The following is a 12,634-nucleotide window of genomic DNA, read 5'->3' on the forward strand; positions in this document are numbered from 1 at the left end:
CTTTTTGCCCTCTGAAGTTCGCGAACACAGCTTATTCCAGTTTTTCAAGCTAGTTTTAGAATTTTTTGACTCCTCATATCAACTCGGAATTGAGTGATTCTTTTTGCGTTTGAAAGCCTGAGTGAGTGCCATTCTTGAGAAAATTTATTAGAAAACTAGCACAAACTTTTCTAGAGAAAAGTTGGAGAGAAAGTTGTTGATATATCCTGCTTGGCAGTTGTTTTTCATCATTATCTTTACTGCCGTTGTGATCTTCACTTATATCTTGCTGTCCAGAGCTACTTAGTATCCTTCATTGATGCTAGTTGTGCTACGCAATGACCTCATTAGTGTTCTAGGCTCGTGTCTCTAGTCCGGTCTAGCCTAGGACCAGCACAGTACCATCGTTGAGCGTTTATTCAACATTGCAAGTCTGAATTGATTATTGCTAATCTTTTGCTACCATATATAGCCAACCCAGCTCCACATATTTCTACACCGTGTATACGTATGTTCCCCTGGCAATCTCTTTACACAATCTTCGGAGTTATTTGATACCGCTGGTTGCCTGTCACCACCTGCCGCATGGTAAGAACTTGTAAGATATTGATATTTGTTTTACTGTGAGCACTTTACAACCACATCCTAGTAGTTCATAGGAACATTATTCACGAATTTTGTTTCTTGTTTCTACTAATCATGACAGGTTCCGGAGATAGAACCTCTTGGACGACGGACACATCTTCACCATCACGAGAGTTGGGACAACACACACAAGCACATGGTCAGGTTATCTCTTTACCGTCATTTGAGGGTAGATTTAATCCTGATATTTATCTAGCTTGGGAGCTTGAAGTAGAACAAGTTTTTAGTCACCATGACTTTTCTGAACTAGAGCGAGTACGAGCTGCCACTAGAGCATTTACTGGTTTTGCTTCTGTTTGGTGGAGTGTGTATTGTCTAGTGGATGTGTGATTGGACTTGTTCTTGAGTGTTCCCCCTTGTGATTTCTCTCCGTTCTTCCCCGTGTTCTTCGTGTTCTTCGCGGGATCCGCTCCTTTCGTGAAAGATCGGCTGTATAGGGTTCCACCCGACATCACAAGGCCTTGACACCTCTGGCCTCACGACCATGTCGCGGCAGTGTCTCGGCCTCTTCTTCGGCGGAAGTGGCCCGGGCTCGTCGCGGGGGATTTTCCCCTTCTCCGCGGTCGGGGACCTTCGAATAGGCGCCATGGGAGTCGCTACTAGCAATGGAGCGAGGAAGGAGAAGCGAGCGGAGCAGGAAGAGATGAGCGACGGGGGCTCCGCCCCCTCCTCATTTATAGCGGGAGAAGGCCAACCGGCGATCCCCACGATCACAGGTAATGATGATCTTTCTCTGCATGCAGCAGGGACTCGTCAAGTCGGGCAGTTGCCGAGGCAGCATGGGAAAGCAGAGACGCCCACGTCCAATCAAACGCCACGCGTCGAGCGGGGCCACAGGCTGTTGGGGCCCGCGGCGCTCCGCGCTTGCCTTTTGGCTTCGCCTCGAAGCCAAGTCTGAGCGCGCCTTGGGCCTGGGGGCTACTATCGGCGTCCTGGGAATGGGGGTCCCCAGACTTGCCTACCTATGGCCCACGGCGTGGTTCCACCAGCGGCCCTGTACGACCCATCTTCACCAGCAAACACTCCAGACCCTCGCGAGGGGCCAAGCCTCGTGAGGCGGACGACACAAGACCTCCTCGGGAGCGGCCTCACCGGGCTGGCTCGTGAGGGGCGGAGAGATCAAGGCACGGGACACCTCGCGAGGTCCCTATGACGCAAGCCATGACGACTTGAGCCAGGCGGGCGACAGCGCCCAGTGTCCTCGTTTCCTGTTTGGTGCTAAAGAGGCGAGCGCATGTGAGGAGTCCCGAGGCATCAGGCAAAGGTTTCCATATTGGTGCAACGAGACCGAGAACAGCAAGAAGAGAGGACGGAGGTCACCGTGGAGCCCAAGACGGCGTCACCACCAGAGCCTTTTGCAGGCGAAGACCACCATTAGTCAGGATAACCTGTACTAGTTGTCTCCCGTCGAATTTGGCCATTGTGGCATCCCTTCCCGCTCAGTATTGGGGGAGAGGACCAGGGCCTCTATAAATAGTTCTAGCCACGACAGTAGGAGGCAACTCATCTTGGACTAGGTCCATCCCATCCTCATACCCACCAAGCCCAAGAACACCTCTCCTCAGGAGGCTGTTCTTCCTTGTACTGCTCATCCTCAGCCCAAGAGGCAATCCACCACACCACACTGGAGTAGGGTATTACACCACAACGGTGGCCCGAACAAGTATAAATCTCGTGTCTCTTGTGTTGCGGGTTCGTCGAGCTAGGCTTTGAGATCGCGGTGAGGGTGAGGGCGTGATTAGGTAGGGGAGACCTTCGTGCGCACCCCAATGTTCGAACCTTAAGGGTTTTGCCGGAACCCGAAATCCGACATCTACATCACCAAGTCTCTACAATATGATGGTTGAAGACAAGGAAGCATGAAACCTTTCGACATATCCTTTGACAATTTCTTTATATCAAATTTCATTTGCTATGAAATTTCATGCTTGTAATCTTAGATACACAAGAGCTCTTCCTTGCAAGACTAACCCATGTAGGTAGATGAACTCAAACTACAAGTGGTGCTCCCAACTCTTGATGAGCCACATCAACCTTGAGCATCCCACACAAGTTCAACCACATGATCAAGATCAACACCACCACCCAAGGTATGTTATTCCATCTTAGAGAAGCTTTACCCCAAGACATGGGTCAAAGCAGCTCAATAAGATGTGAATACATCAAAATGCTTAACCGAAAAATGGCAACCCCATTTTGAGCTTAAACGATGAGTATGACCTACGATCAAGTGTTCTCACCTGACTCCTCAGTCAATATACTCTAACATAGGTGACTTTGTTGCCGACCAATTTTGTATGAAGTTCTCTAGTGTTTATCTGTGTTCTTGCATTTATCTTTTGCATGATTGTTCCCCTTTCAAAAAAAACTTCATCTAGATTTGTTTTCTTTTTCTCTGCTATTTCCTGCATTCCCTGCATCCAATTCATTGCAAATCCTTCAGTTAATTCCTTGCAAATCTTTGTGAGATCTTATTTTCCTAGTCAGCTGAGATGACAATTGTTTTCTCTTTGTGTTGAATTCGGCCTCACCGGTTTGTTTCTTTCGGCTAAACCGAAGCAACTCGGTGCCACTGAAGAAAAGGGCTCGGTGTTACTGATTTCAATGCTGAGAAAGCACTTTGCTATTTGCATTCCTGCATATTTGTTGCAGCTCCACTCGATGATTCTTGTCCTCTACCAGCATCTTATGTTACATGTTGCTTTGTAATGTGACTCAAGGACCAAACCTACTTGACTCATGCTCCGGAAGATCCCTTCTTGGAAATTGACGTCAAAGGGGGAGAGAGAGCACATCAAAGCTTATGACATAAGAGAGAATGCACACCTTAAGCTTCTCTCGATGCTTATCATCCATAGAGGAGAGAAGTCACGCGTCTTCAAGAGGGGAACGACATGTTAGTTTGTTTTATTCTGTTTTGCTCTGATTTTCTTCTCCCCTATCTTCTCCCATTATCCAATATCAGATTCAGGAGGAGAAAGACATCTAAGGGAAGGAAATCTTCGAATTCATTGCATATATTTACTATTTGGGGACATGTCTATATCCAATAGAGTACTAAGTACTCACTCACTACTTGTCATCCAAATCTTGGTACTCTTGTGGTTTACTATTCTTGCTTTGTTTAGTAGATATTCCTGTGTTATCTAACCTTGTTTACTCAGGTTCATCTCTTCCAAAGCCAGATCATGACCACAAGGTAAGTATATGCATCACACTCATGTGCATGCTGATCTCTTGCTGATGTACATATTGTTTCCAAGAAGGACTCATGAACATGGAGGTACATTTCCTATAGTCACATCATTTGCTCTGATGCATATAGCCAAGATACATGTATCTCACTGCTTGCTCTGACATGTCCATGCATTCACATGCACTTATACTCTATATTCACATGCTTGCATACATGTAGGGGGGGCATATGCATGTTACATGTCTTTCCAAAGCTTTACTTGTTATTTCTTATATCCTTATCTAAATCTTTGATGTATGTTGTCATCAATTACCAAAAAGGGGGAGATTGAAAGCACAAGTGCTCCCTGGGTGATTTTGGTAACACTACAAAAAAAGACACATCATTTTGGGCCGAACGAATTTTTTTTTGTCATACTTATGACACTTCTATGACGATAATTGTGACGAAATCCGGTATCATCATAGATGTGGTGGGCTCCTACTTCTATGAAAAAAATCATGACAGAAAATGGGCTTTTCGTCCTGGGCGGGCCGGAGACGTAGCTTGCTACCTCTTGAGCATGCGTTGGTTTTCCCTTGAAGAGGAAAGGGTGATGCAGCAAAGTAGCGTAAGTATTTCCCTCAGTGTTTAAGAACCAAGGTATCAATCCAGTAGGAGATAACACGCAAGTCACCTAGTACCTGCACAAACAATCAAGAACCTTGCAACCAACGCGATAATGGGGTTGTCAATCCCTTCACGGTCACTCGCAAAAGTGAGATCTAATAAAGATAGTAAGATAAATATTTTTGGTATTTTTGTTGTATAGATTGGAAAGTAAAGATTGAAAAATAGTAAAACGAGATGCGATGTAAATAAAAGAGATGCTATATAATAAGAAAGAGACCCGGGGCCCATAGGTTTCACTAGTGGCTTCTCTCAAGATAGCATATGTTACGGTAGGTGAACAAATTACTGCCGAGCAATTGATAAAAAAGTGCATAGTTATGAGAATATCTAGGAAATGATCATGAATATAGGCATCACGTCTGTTGCAAGTAGACCGAAACGATTCTGCATCTACTATTATTACTCCACACATCAACCGCTATCTAGCATGCATCTAGAGTATTAAGTTCATAAGAACAGAGTAATGCATTAAGCAAGATGGCATGATGTTGAGGGATAAACTCAAGCAATATGATATAAACCCCATCTTTTTATCCTCTATGGCAACAATACAATACGTGCCTTGCTGCCCCTACTGTCGCTGGGAAAGGACACCGCAAGATTGAACCCAAAGCTAATCACTTCTCCCATTGCAAGAAAGATCAATCTAGTAGGCCAAACTAAACTGATAATTCGAAGAGACTTGCAAAGATATCAAATCATGCATATAAGAATTCAGAGAAGAACCAAATATTATTCATAGATAATCTTGATCATAAATCCACAATTCATCGGATCTCAGCAAACACACCGCAAAAGAGTATTACATCGAATAGATCTCCAAGAACATCGAGGAGGACTTTGTATTGAGAACCAAAGAGAGAGAAGAAGCCATCTAGCTAATAACTATGGACCCGAAGGTCTGTGGTAAACTACTCACACATCATCGGAGAGGCTATGGTGTTGATGTAGAAGCCCTCCATGATCGATTCCCCCTCCGGCAGATCGCCGGAAAAGGCCCGAAGATGGGATCTCATGGGTACTGAAGTGGCTCCCCCTAATGTTTTTAGGGTATAAGAGAATATATAGGCGAAAGAAGTACGTCGGTGGAGCTCCATGGGGCCCACGAGGGTGGGGGCGCGCCTACACCCCTGGGCGCGCCCTCCTGCCTCTTGGCCTCCTTGCGGAGTTCCAGACTTCAACTCCAAGTCTTGTGGATTGCGTTTGTTCCAAGACAGATCATCACGAATGTTTCATTCCGTTTGGATTCCGTTTGGTATTCCTTTTCTACAAAACACTGAAATAGGCAAAAAACAGAAACTGGCACTGGGCCTTCGGTTAATAGGTTAGTCCCAAAAATAATATAAAAGAGCATATTAAAGCCCATTAAACTTCCAAAACAAATAATATAATAGCATGGAACAATAAAAAATTAAAGATACGTTGGAGACGTATCAAGCATCCCCAAGCTTAATTCCTGCTCGTCCTCGAGTAGGTAAATGATAAAAACAAAATTTTTGATGTGGAATGCTACCTAACATAATTTTCAATGTAATTCTCTTTATTGTGGCATGAATGTTCAGATCCATAAGATTCAAAACAAAAGTTTAATATAGATATAAAAACAATAATACTTCAAGCATACTAATAAAGCAATCATGTCTTCTCAAAATAACATGGCCAAAGAAAGTTATCCCTACAAAATCATATAGTCTGGCTATGCTCTATCTTCATCACACAAAATATTTAAATCATACACAACCCCGATGTCAAGCCAAGCAATTGTTTGATACTTTTGATGTTCTCAAACTTTTTCAATCTTCACGCAATACATGAGCGTGAGCCATGGACATAGCACTATAGGTGGAATAGAATGGTGGTTGTGGAGAAGACAAAAAGGAGAAGATAGTCTCACATCAACTAGGCGTACCAACGTGCTATGGAGATGCCCATCAGTAGATATCAATGTGAGTGAGTAGGGATTTCCATGCAATGGATGCACTAGAGCTATAAGTGTATGAAAGCTCAACAAAAGAAACTAAGTGGGTGTGCATCCAAATTGCTTGCTCATGAAGACCTAGGGCAATTTGAGGAAGCCCATCATTGGAATATACAAGCCAAGTTCTATAATGTAAAATTCCCACTAGTATAAAAGTGACAACATAGGAGACTCTCTATCATGAAGATCATGGTGGTACTTTGAAGCACAAGTCTGGTAAAAGGATAGTAGGATTGTCCCTTCTCTCTTTCTCTCAATTTTTTATTTGGGCCTTTCTCTTTCCTTTTTTATGGCCTCTTTTTTTCGTCCGGAGTCTCATCCCGACTTGTGGGGGAATCATAGTCTCCATCATCCTTTCCTCACTGGGACAATGCTCTAATAATGATGATCATCACACTTTCATTTACTTACAACTCAATACTTAGAACAAAACATGACTCTGTGAATGCCTCCGGCGGTGTACCGGGATGTGCAATGAATCAAGAGTGACATGTATGAAAATCATGAACGGTGGCTTTGCCACAAATACGATGTCAACTACATGATTATGCAAAGCAATATGACAATGATGGAGCGTGTCATAATAAATATAACGGTGGAAAGTTGCATGGCAATATATCTCGGAATGGCTATGGAAATGCCATAATAGGTAGGTATGGTGGCTGTTTTGAGGAAGGTATATGGTGGGTGTATGATACAGGCGAAAGGTGCGCGGTATTAGAGAAGCTAGCGATGGTGGAAAGGTGAGAGTGCGTATAATCCATGGACTCAACATTAGTCATAAAGAACTCACATACTTATTGCAAAAATCTATTACTTATCGAAACGAAGTACTACGCGCATGCTCCTAGGGGGATAGATTGGTCGGAAAAGACCATCGCTCGTCCCCGACCGCCACTCATAAGGAAGACACTAAATAAATAAATCATGGTCCGACTTAATAACATAACGGTTCACCATACGTGCATGCTATGGGAATCACAAACTTTAACACAAGTATCTCTCAATTTCACAACTACTCAACTAGCATGACTCTAATATCACCATCTTCATATCTCAAAACAATCATAAGGAATCAAACTTCTTATAGTATTCAATGCACTTTATATGATAGTTTTTATTATACCCATCTTGGATGCTCATCATATTAGGAATAATTTTATAGCCAAAGAAAATTACCATGCTGTTCTAAAATACTCTTAAAGTAATATAAGTGAAGCATGAGAGATCAATCATTTCTATAAAATAAAACCACCACCGTGCTCTAAAAAGATATAAGTGAAGCACTAGAGCAAAATTATCTAGCTCAAAAGATATAAGTGAAGCACATAGAGTATTCTAATAAATTCCGATTCATGCGTGTCTCTTCAAAAGGTGTGTACAGCAAGGATGATTGTGGTAAACTAAAAATAAAAGACTCAAATCATACAAGACACTCCAAGAAAAACACATATCATGTGGTGAATAAAAATATAGCCTCAAGTAAAGTTACCGATAGACAAAGACGAAAGAGGGGATGCATTCCGGGGCATCCCCAAGCTTAGGCTTTTGGTTGTCCTTGAATTTTACCTTGGGGTGCCTTGGGCATCCCCAAGCTTAGGCTCTTGCCACTCCTTATTCCAAAATCCATCAAATCTTTACCCAAAAACTTGAAAACTTCACAACACAAAACTTAACAGAAAATCTCATGAGCTCCGTTAGTATAAGAAAACAAACCACCACTTTAAGGTACTATAATGAACTCATTCTTTATTTGTATTGGTGTTAAACCTACTGTATTCCAACTCCTTATGGTTCATACCCCCCGATACTACTCATAGAGTCATTAAAATAAGCAAACAACACACGAAAAACAGAATCTGTCAAAACAGAACAGTCTGTAGCAATCTGTATCAAACGAATACTTCTGGAACTCCAAAAATTCTTAAATAAATTGGTGGACGTGAAGAATTTGTCTATTAATCATATGCAAAAAGAATCAACCTAAAATAATTCTCCATTAAAAATGACATCTAATCTCGTGACTGCAAAAGTTTCTGTTTTTTACAGCAAGATTGCAAAGACTTCACCCATGTCTTCCCAAAGGTTCTACTTGGCACAAACACTAATTAAAACATAAAACCACATCTAAATAGAGGCTAGATGAATTATTTATTACTAAACAGGAACAAAAAGCAAAGAACAAAAATAAAATTGGGTTGCCTCCCAACAAACGCTATTGTTTAACGCCCTAGCTAGGCATAAAGCAAGAATAGATCTAAGTATTGTCATCTTTGGTATGCAGTCCATAAGTGGCTCTCATAATTGATTCATAAGGAAATTTAATTTTCTTTCTAGGAAAGTGTTCCATGCCTTTACTTAATGGAAATTGGAATCTAATATTTCCTTCTTTCATGTCAATAATTGCACCAATCGTTCTAAGGAAAGGTCTACCAAGAATAATAGGACATGTAGGATTGCAATCTATATCAAGAACAATGAAATCTACGGGCACATAATTCCTATTTGCAACAATAAGTACATCATTAATCCTTCCCATTGGTTTCTTAATGGTGGAATCCGCAAGATGCAAATTTAAACAACAATCATCAAATTCACGGAAACCTAACACATCACACAAAGTTTTTGGAATCGTGGAAACACTAGCACCCAAATCACACAAAGCATAGCATTCATAATCTTTAATCTTAATTTTAATAGTAGGTTCACACTCATCATAAATTTTTCTTGGAATAGAAACTTCTAGCTCAAGCTTGTCTTCATAGGATTGCATTAAAGCATCAACGATATGTTTAGTGAAAGCTTTATTCTGATTATAAGCATGAGGAGAATTCAACATGGATTGCAACAAGGAAATACAATCTATGAAAGAGCAATTATCATAATTAAATTCCTTAAAATCCAAAATAGTGGGTTCATTGCTATGTAAAGTTTTGACCTCTTCAATCCCACTTTTATTAATTTTAGCATCAAGATCTAAAAACTCCGAATCATTGGGACGCCTTTTAACTAAAGTTGACTCATCTCCAGTCCCATCTTTATCAAGATTCATATCGGAAAACAAAGATTTAATAGGAGTCACATCAATTACTTTTAGATGTTCATCTTTATTATCATCTAGATCTTCCAGTTTAGCGGCCATCTTATTAACTAAGGTGGCCTGCTTATCCGAAATTTGGCCTACTAAATTTTCAAGATGAGCAAACTGAGATTTTAAACCATAAAATTCCTTAGACATATCATCAAGCTCTTTATCCGTGTACTCCATAAAACTTTTTTGTTCTTTGAGCTCGTTTCTGAAGAAATTATTATGCTCAAATTGCAAAGAAATAAAGCTTCTAACGTTGTTTTTAATTTCTTCCAACCTTCTAAGGTGGGGATCACCGCTTTTTGGTAAAGCCATCAGAGCAAACAGGCACACAAACACCCAAGGACACAAGAAGCAGGCGAACGGAAAAGAGGCGAAGAAAAGGCAAAGGTTTTTGAAAATCGTTTTAGAAGTGGGGGAGAGGAGAACGAGAGGCGAATGGCAAATAATGTAATGCGAGGGAGAAGAGTTTATGATGGGTACTTGGTATGTCTTGAGTTGAGCGTAGATCTCCCCGGCAACGGCGCCAGAAATTGGCAAGTTGACGGGAGATCAAATCTTGACTTGACTTGGCGTAAACCTCCCCGGCAACGGCGCCAGAGATCCTTCTTGCTACCTCTTGAGCATGCGTTGGTTTTCCCTTGAAGAGGAAAGGGTGATGCAGCAAAGCAGCGTAAGTATTTCCCTAAGTTTTTGAGAACCAAGGTATCAATCCAGTAGGAGATAACACGCAAGTCACCTAGTACCTGCACAAACAATCAAGAACCTTGCAACCAACACAATAAAGGGGTTGTCAATCCCTTCACGGTCACTCACAAAAGTGAGATCTAATAAAGATAGTAAGATAAATATTTTTGGTATTTTTGTTGTATAGATTGGAAAGTAAAGATTGCAAAATAGTAAAACAAGATGCGATGTAAATAAAAGAGATGCAATATAATAAGAAAGAGACTCGGGGGCCATAGGTTTTACTAGTGGTTTCTCTCAAGATAGCATATATTACGGTGGGTGAACAAATTACTGCCGAGCAATTGATAGAAACACACATAGTTATGAGAATATCTAGGCAATGATCATGAATATAGGTATCACGTCCATGTCAAGTAGACTGAAACGATTCTGCATCTACTACTATTACTCCACACATCGACCGCTATCCAGCATGCATCTAGAGTATTAAGTTCATAAGAACAGAATAACACATTAAGCAAGATGACATGATGTAGAGGGATAAACTCAAGCAATATGATATAAATCCCATCTTTTTATCCTCGATGGCAACAATACAATATGTGCCTTGCTTCCCCTACTGTCACTAGGAAAGGACACCGCAAGATTGAACCGAAAGCTAAGCACTTCTCCCATTGCAAGAAAGATCAATCTAGTAGGCCAAACTAAACCGATAATTCGAAGAGACTTGCAAAGATATCAAATCAAGCATATAAGAATTCAGAGAAGAACCAAATATTATTCATAGATAATCTTGATCATAAATCCACAATTCATCGGATCTCGGCAAACACACCGCAAAAGAGTATTACATCGAATAGATCTCCAAGAACATCGAGGAGGACTTTGTATTGAGAACCAAAGAGAGAGAAGAAGCCATCTAGCTAATAACTATGGACCCGAAGGTCTGTGGTAAACTACTCACACATCATCGAAGAGGCTATGGTGTTGATGTAGAAGCCCTCCGTGATTGATTCCCCCTCCGGCAGATCATCGGAAAAGGCCCGAAGATGGGATCTCACGGGTACAAAAGGTTGCGGCGGTGGAAAAGTGGTTTCGCGGCCTCCCCTAATGTTTTTAGAGTATAAGAGTATATATATAGGTGAAAGAAGTACGTCGGTGGAGCTCCGTGGGGCCCACGAGGGTGTGGGGCGCGCCTACCCCCCTGGGCGCGCCCTCCTGCCTCGTGGCCGCCTCGCGGAGTTCCAGACTCCGACTCCAAGTCTTCAGGATTGCGTTTGTTCCAAGAAAGATCATCGCGAAGGTTTCATTCCGTTTGGATTCCGGTTGGTATTCCTTTTCTGCAAAAATACCGAAATAGGCGAAAAAATAGAAACTGGCACTGGGCCTTCGGTTAATAGGTTAGTCCCAAAAATAATATAAAAGAGCATATTAAAGCCCATTAAACATCCAAACAGATAATATAATAGCATGGAACGATCAAAATTTATAGATACGTTGGAGACATATCACAGCTGCATGACATTCTTTGGGCCGTCCATGACGGAAAAAACCGTGGTAGAAGCGAGGCCGAGGAAAATATCTTGGAGTTCCCGGTTACGGTGGGTGGTCGGGGGCCGAGCGATGCACGTTTCTCTCGTACGTACGCGCGTGTGTGCGAGGCTTTGGGCTCTAACTAAACCCGAGCGAGGCGTTGGGCTCTAACTGAACCCTTGCGATCGCACTGCAGGCTATGCGTTACTGAACCCGAGTGATCGACCTATCCCTTGCTGTCAACTGAACCCGAGTGATTCCTTTGCTACTGCTGTGTAACATCCCAAATTTTCAATTTGGAATGTTATACATAGATCATCATTTGCATATCATGTTTTGTTGCATTTTGACAAATCCTCGATAAATCCTAAGCAACTCAAGGACCCTCGGAGAGAGTTGGGGATTTTCTCGAATTTTCTTATTTGATTTTTCAAACGAGGATCGGGATTTTTAATTATTTTTCTCTCTGGGAAAATATTTCATTTTAAATAAACGAGAGGAGAAAATATGACTTCTCCAAAACATTGAAATACTGGAGGAAAAATGTTAAAATCATTATTTGGAATTTAACTGGATTTTATTTGCATTTAAAAATATGCATGTTTTCAAAATATTTATTTTTGATTTTAAAAATGTTCACCCTATTCTAGATTTTCTAACTAGACGGGGAAAATTCATTTCATATTTTTCTGATTTTTATTTATTTTTCTACGGAATATTTTCCGCGGAACCTTAAAAAAAAAACAAACGCGCCGCGCCGACTGGGCCGAGCCCAGCCGACGGCCCACCCCGTCGCCTCTCCTCTTCCAGCACGCGACGCGCCGCCGCCGGAGTCCGCCATCGCCACGACGCC

The sequence above is a fragment of the Triticum aestivum genome, chromosome 2D, assembly GCF_018294505.1.
Source record: "Triticum aestivum cultivar Chinese Spring chromosome 2D, IWGSC CS RefSeq v2.1, whole genome shotgun sequence".
Taxonomy (NCBI): Eukaryota; Viridiplantae; Streptophyta; class Magnoliopsida; order Poales; family Poaceae; genus Triticum; species Triticum aestivum.